We start from the raw sequence: 7,096 nt of genomic DNA, 5'->3' as shown, positions 1-7,096 counted from the left end.
ATACGCAATGCAGTGGTACCTCAGATTACCAGATTACGCTTCAGGTTACAGACTCTGCTAACCCAGAAATAGTACCTCGGGTTAAGAACTTTACTTCAGGACGAAAACAGAAATCGTGTGGCGGTGGCATGGTGGCAGCAGCAGGAGGCCCCATTAGCTAAAGTGGTACCTCAGGTTAAGAACGGACCTCTGGGACAAATTAAGTTTGTAACTTGAGGTACCACTGTACCTGAAAGTTGAGTACACTGAGCCTGTATCAACAGAGTTCACCAGTAGGTGTGTTCACAGCAGAACAAGAACCAGACCATGAAACTATGGTACTAGCAGTTTCCAACGATTCTCAAATCCCAAAGGATGAGGCCAAGGTAATTTTTGTGCCAGCAGTGGACTTTGGACGGCGGCAGTTTTGAAACCACAGGAGAAAATGAGAGTCTGAAGAAAAGGAGTGTTGTGGAGAGGTAGAGAAAGAAGGGTTGCAGGTAAAGAGTTTTGTTTCTGAGCGGGGATATTTATTTATATTTTAGTTAGCATGCAGCTTGCTAAAACAGTACGGAGTTCAATACGTTGTCACCGATAATGAAGCAAAAGCATCTGTTGTGGAATGTTTTAACAGAACTTTAAAAGCAAAAACGTCGAGAACACAGAGGAAGTCGAAGTAAAGGATTCTCCAGCACCATCTTTGATAGAAGAATCAGATCCTAGTGGGAAATGTAGACAGAATAGACAAATGTGCTCTGGGGCACCAGAACACCCAGAACACGGGGGTGGGGTGGGGTGGGGATGCAGGACATTTAGCGCTATGTCAAAATCCACAAAGGACAGAGGCACACAGACACAGATCACAGATCCCTTCTGCAGATCTCAGCGGCACTGATCCTGACCCTGCATCGCTCCAGAAACACACACACACACACAACTCATTTTCTGATACCCCCTCCGTTTTCCACCCCACCACCCCCATTTTCCGGGCTAACCTTCTTTTTAGGGGTGTGCAACTTTCACTGCTAGAGCTGCCACCTCCCCCACTTGCCTTTCACCACCAAAACAAGAAAGGAAAACACCGTCTTTCAAGCTGCTTCCAGGGACCCATTTCTAAAACTGAGCACGAGGCCAATCGGTTGCAAGTTGCAGCCTTTCGAATTTCGCTCTCTGCATGCGTCCCACCTCTCTTGCGAACGCTGCTTTCCATTGGTCAATCCTGCTGCCACTTTAGACACTCCTCCTTTTCCATTGGTCTGTATGGGTGAACGGAGGGAGTGGAACGGTCCCGCCTCCCCAGAGCCCTCTAGGAATTCGGAGAATGGTCACAGAGAAGGGAAAGGGCAGGTTGTGCGAGAACTATAGCGTTTATAATACGGCAATTACTGTATAGATTTATACAGAGCTTTCAGTTTCCGGGTTCACTTTCGAAGCCTTTTTTTTTGTCTCCCTTCTTGGCGGAAGTTAACGTTGCCCATGCAAAAAGATAGGAAATGAAAAAGGAGGAATGTTAGATTTTATCCAAGCTGCATTTGAGTAGCAAGACACACCACACGCCACACCTGGAAGCAGCAAAAACGCGTCCTCTGCATCCAATTCTTAAAATATAAAATAGAGTATGTCGGGGGAAAGGCTAACTGGCGTAGACAAGCTGAACTGGGTATAAATAGATACATAATATCATTATAATAAAAATAAAAAGACGAGGTTTTTGTTTTCAAATATTTGCTTTCCTCTCTGTACTTCATTCCATGGAAATAGCAACACACACCTCTTTTCTGTGCCTCATAGTCACCATTGTTTTTATGTCTGCACCTGTGATGGGCCACCTGGGGCCAGATCTTGCTGGACTACAATAAGGTTACCAGATTTTTTCCCCCAATGAATCTGGGGACACTTTTCAACTTCAATGGATTTTGTATGGGGACTGATTTGTAAATCTGGGGACGTCTGGTAACCTTAGACTACAACCCCTGTCATCCCTAACCCACTGACCCTTGCTGGCTGGGGTTGATGTGTGTTGCTGGAGCCCAACAACAACTTCCGGAAATATCCAGTGCTTTTTTTCTAAAAAAAAAATGTTTAGGGGTACAGTACTATCATTTTGACCCAAGAAAATCACTGGGAAAGGAAATGAAGCCACCATCGGAGGAGGTAACAATGAAATTGACCAATCACTGTGCTAGATTCCAACTACTTCACACATTAAACGCTCGCTTCCATCTGAGACTCAGGAAACACTGCAACAGGAAATGAGGCTGCCAGTGAACTGATAGCTCACTGTGCTAGTTGAAGAAACTTAGAATTTTCTTCTCCTGTTAGATTCACAAAATGTTTAGGGGTATGCATACCCCTGCGTCCCCCCAGGAAAGAAAAGCACTGGAAATATATAGAAAAAGGGGATCACAGTGTAGTGGTGTTAAATTTCTATACCACCCTTCAGCTGAGGATCACAGGGCAGTTTAGAATATTAAACTGATATAAAACAGATAAGAACAGCTACTAAACCTGGCTGCATACAAAGCAGAGATGGAGAATCAGTGATCCTACAGCAGAGCTTTCCAAACTGTGTGTTGTGGACACACTGAATGTGTCGGCTGCAGTGTGTACAGGTGTCGTGCAAACATTTCCCATGCTTTCCCCACGGTCAATGGTCAGGGAATATGCAAATTGCAGTCCAGCAGCATCCGGAGGACCACAGTTCCCCCACCCCTGATGCAAAGCCATCTTCCTTGGAATTGGACCATTTGTCCCTTGCCAGGCAAATTTCTCTCCTATTGTCTGCTTCCTGATCTTTTTTCAGAGTGTGGGCCGAGATGCCAAGGCTAGGCCTGGCAAACAGAGCTCCATAACTCCTCCTCTTCCCAGTGACCTGAGGACTTTTAAAGATTGCCTTCCCTTCTGCCTTAAGGGTGCTTATTTTTTTAGGCTTGCCATACGTCCAGAACTCCCCAGACATATCTGGAATACAGTGGTACCTCGGGTTACAGATGCTTCAGGTTACAGATGCTTCAGGTTACAGACTCCGCTAACCCAGAAATAGTACCTCGGGTTAAGAACTTTGCTTCAGAATGAGAACAGAAATCGTGCAGCGGCAGTGGGAGGCCCCATTAAGTAAGGTGGTGCTTCAGGTTAAGAACAGTTTCAGGTTAAGAATGGACCTCCAGAACGAATTAAGTTATTAACCCGAGATACCACTATACTGTGGTTGACAGCAGTGTCCAGATGGAAACTGTGTGTGTGTGAAATGTCCAGAAATATCCAGATGTATGGAAGCCCATGTTGGCAGTGCCATTTTTGCCAATTTCCCATAGAAATAGCTCAAAATGGATCTTCATTGTTTGAAATATGGGAACCCTAATTTATTGAGCGCTGCTTTCTTAATGGCAGTATAAAAGTGTCCGAAAGATGGCATGCAAAAGAAATCCAGTTATGATTCAGACAGTAGTAAAAGCAAGCTGAGTAAGTAGCAGCGATAGAGAATGCAGTCCCAGCTGATGAATCCTAATGGCAGTTAAAAGCCCAAACAGGATGGACATAGCCTTGTGCCTAAATTATTCAGACGCAAGTGCCAGGGATGTTAATGCAATTTGCTATTAGGCAAAGTGAGGTGGCCATCTGAGGAAGCAGATGATGTGGAGCTGGGTGTAGCAGTGAAGTGCTAGAGCACAAAGCCAGGTAGAGATTCTTGGAGGACCACATTTGGCCTCTGGCCCTGAGGTTCCCCATTACTGGGCTAGAGGATCCAGACACCTGACTTACCATAAACCAGCTTCATCCATGAGCGTAGCCAGGCCTTTGTTAGGGGCGGGACAGAACCTCAGTTTGGTATGTACCGTATTTTTTGCCCTATAGGACGCACTTTTCCCCCTCCAAAAATGAAGGGGAAATGTGTGTGTGTGTCCTATGGGGCGAATGCAGGCTTTCGCTGAAGCCTCGAGAGCGAGAGGGGTCAGTGCACACCGACCCCTCTAGCTCTCCAGGCTGCAGGAAGCTATCCGCAAGCCTGCTGAGCCCGGTGGGAACTCCCGCGGGCTCCGAAGGCTTGTGGATAGCTGCCTGCAGCCCAAAGCCCGGGGAGCGTGGCACTGAGTTCCCGCCGGGCGCTGCAGGCTTGTGGATAGCGGCCCAAAGCCCGGGTGCGCAGCGGGCTACAGCGCCGCTTTCCCCGAGCTTCAGATAGCAGCAAGCTCCGGGAGCGATGGCGAGGTTCAGCGCAACCTCGCCTTCGCTCCCAGACCCCCAGCCCCGACACTAAAAACGAAGCCAAGACAGCGAGCGGGAGCCATCCCGCTTGTTGTCATGGCTTCTTTGCTCTTTGGGGCTCAGGGGGGAAATATTTTTTTTCCTTTATTTCCACCCCCCCCCCAAAAAAAAATAAGTGCGCCCTATGGGCCGGTGCGCCCTATAGGGCGAAAAATACGGTATTTTTATTGATTTTCATTTATTGGGGGGCAGCTGCCCCTCCCTGCCCCCCCTTGGCTACGCCCATGGCTTCATCTGTTCCACCTTCAGTGAACCAATTCAACATTTGGGATGTAGAGGAAGCCAGCTATTCCCATGTGAATAATGAGAACAGCAATGGAGGGGCAGGGAAGATGGAGCTGGTCGTGTGTCTCAAGGAAAGCTTCTGCAAAGGCCATACATGGGAAGGAGAAACAGCATGGGTGGATTAAGGCACAGCCTGATGAAAAGTCCCATGGAGAAGGAAACAAAGGGAAACTAGGGCAGAGAGGAAGGTATGGATAAGGAGAAACAAGGGAGAAAATAATTGGGAAAGAAACTTGGAGTCTGGAGTTAGCCTGCCACACAGCAGGAAGAAGTGACTTTCTCCATGCAACACCACAAGAAGGGGGTATGAGAAGTTGCAGCCTGCAGGCCATATCTGGCCCTCTCAAAGCAGAGACATCACCTTGCCGACAAAGGTCCGTATAGTTCAAGCTATGGTTTTCCCAGTAGTGATGTATGGAAGTGAGATCTGGACCATCAAGAAGGCTGATCGCTGAAGAATGGATGCTTTTGAATTCTGGTGCTGGAGGAGACTCAAGAGTCCCATGGACTGCAAGAAGATCAAACCTCTCCATTCTTAAGGAAATCAGCCCTGAGTGCTCACTGGAAGGACAGATCGTGAAGCTGAGGCTCCAAGACTTTGGCCACCTCATGAGAAGAGAAGACTCCCTGGAAAAGACCCTGATGTTGGGAAAGATGGAGGGCACAAGGAGAAGGGGACAACAGAGGACGAGATGGTTGGATAGTGTTCTCGAAGCTACCAGCATGAGTTTGACCAAACTGCGGGAGGCAGGGGAAGACAGGAGTGCCTGGCGTGCTCTGGTCCATGGGGTCACGAAGAGGCGGACACGACTAAACGGCTAAACAACAACAAGCCCTCTCAAGCTGGCCCACCAGACTCTCCCCTTCCCCACAGGCCATGCCTCTCCTGTGTGGTCCTGCTCCACTAACTTTCCCTGCACTCAGTACAGAAGCCAGACAGGATGTGGAAGCACAGCTCCCATGCCCCTTCTTTGCCCACCAGAGCAAGATAAAAGTAAGACTTGGTGTCTGAATGGTGCAGTGAGACTCTAGCCAGGGTGGGCCCGAGACATTTTGGCACCTGAGGCAGACCCCGAAATGGCGCTCCCTTCCCTGCCAGGGAACAAAGAGTGAAGGATGATCTACAACAAAAGCAAGACAGGGGAGAGATTGGCATCAGGAATCACTGCTGCCCCAGTGGATCCTGCCGCCTGAGGCAGTCGCCTCAGCTTGTCTCGTGGGTGGGCTGGCCCTGAATAAAGATTGGCATTGGGATCTGCTGCCCATGTGAATTTTGCCACCTGAGGCAGTCTCATGAATGGGCCAACCCTGCCTCTAGCACAGGGCAGATGGCGCTGGTCTTTTGAGCCCATTTCAGGCTAGCACTGAGGGAAGTGCTTTCGAAAATGAGCTTGAGAGCCTTGAGAGCTAAAGGCTGAACAAGGAAGCTGATGTGGCTGTAGCGGCAGAAGATAGAGATGAGCTTAGCAGAGACACTTTTCACTTGTGTTCATAAATGTTGTTCTGTGCAGCCGTACGGTAGCCACAGGGCCAAGACTCTGATATGTTGACCTGAGTGCCGCCCAAGGCTAGTGAGACAGGTGGGTTTCCTAGATGGGGCCTGTGTGGCCAAGACTCCCCAGAAAAGTCTCCAGCACCCACATTTGCAGCATCTAAGTTGGGAGGAAGACCGGCTGCTCATCATGGCTTGCCAGAGAGCAGAGTTCGTGGAAGTGCTGAAGCCTACTAAAAGGTAAAGGGACCCCTGACCATTAGGTCCAGTCATGGCCGACTCTGGGGTTGCGTTGCTCATCTCGCTTTATTGACCGAGAGAGCTGGCGTACAGCTTCCGGGTCATGTGGCCAGCATGAATAAGCCGCTTCTGGCAAATCAGAGCAGCGCACGGAAACGCCGTTTACCTTCTCACCGGGGCGGTACCTATTGATCTACTTGCACTTTGACGTGCTTTCGAACTGCTAGGTTGGCAGGAGCAGGGACTGAGCAACGGGAGCTCACCCCGTCGCAGGGATTCGAACCGCCGACCTTCTGATCTGCCGACCTTCTGATCGGCAAGTCCTAGGCTCTGTGGTTTAAGCCGCAGCGCCACCTGTGTCCCGCTGAAGCCTACTAATGTGCTTCAAAAGCCAGGAAGGTTGGACAAGTGATGCAGCAGTCCTCAGCACTCTTACATGGAAAGTAAGTCCTACCAAAACCAATCTCATATAGACATCAGCCAGTGCTCAAATTATGGGTTCTTCCTTAAAAAAGCTCAACACCTTTCTGGGTGTCCTGGTTTTTACTTTCTGAAATATGGCAACCCTAGTAGAGGGAGGCTAGCTCCCTAAAGGTTTTATAGGGTCCCTGGGGGGTGGCAGGGAGGAGTCAGGAGCACGGCTTGAAGATTTTATTAAGGGGTCCTCATAATGATTATTGTATTATTCCTCTTAATTAATGTTGTCAAAATAGGCTTCTTAGTGGTTTACAGGTATCATAAGCAATGACACAACACTGAAATAGAAACACCCATAATTAAAATGTAGAATAAAAGAACCCTGTTAAAACAATTCAGCGAGTCAAACATAAAATT

Source organism: Podarcis liolepis, assembly GCF_965112155.1.
Source record: "Podarcis liolepis genome assembly, chromosome: 2".
In the NCBI taxonomy this organism is placed as follows: Eukaryota; Metazoa; Chordata; class Lepidosauria; order Squamata; family Lacertidae; genus Podarcis; species Podarcis liolepis.
The sequence above is the reverse complement of the archived record's forward strand: the minus strand, read 5'-3'. Positions refer to the sequence as shown.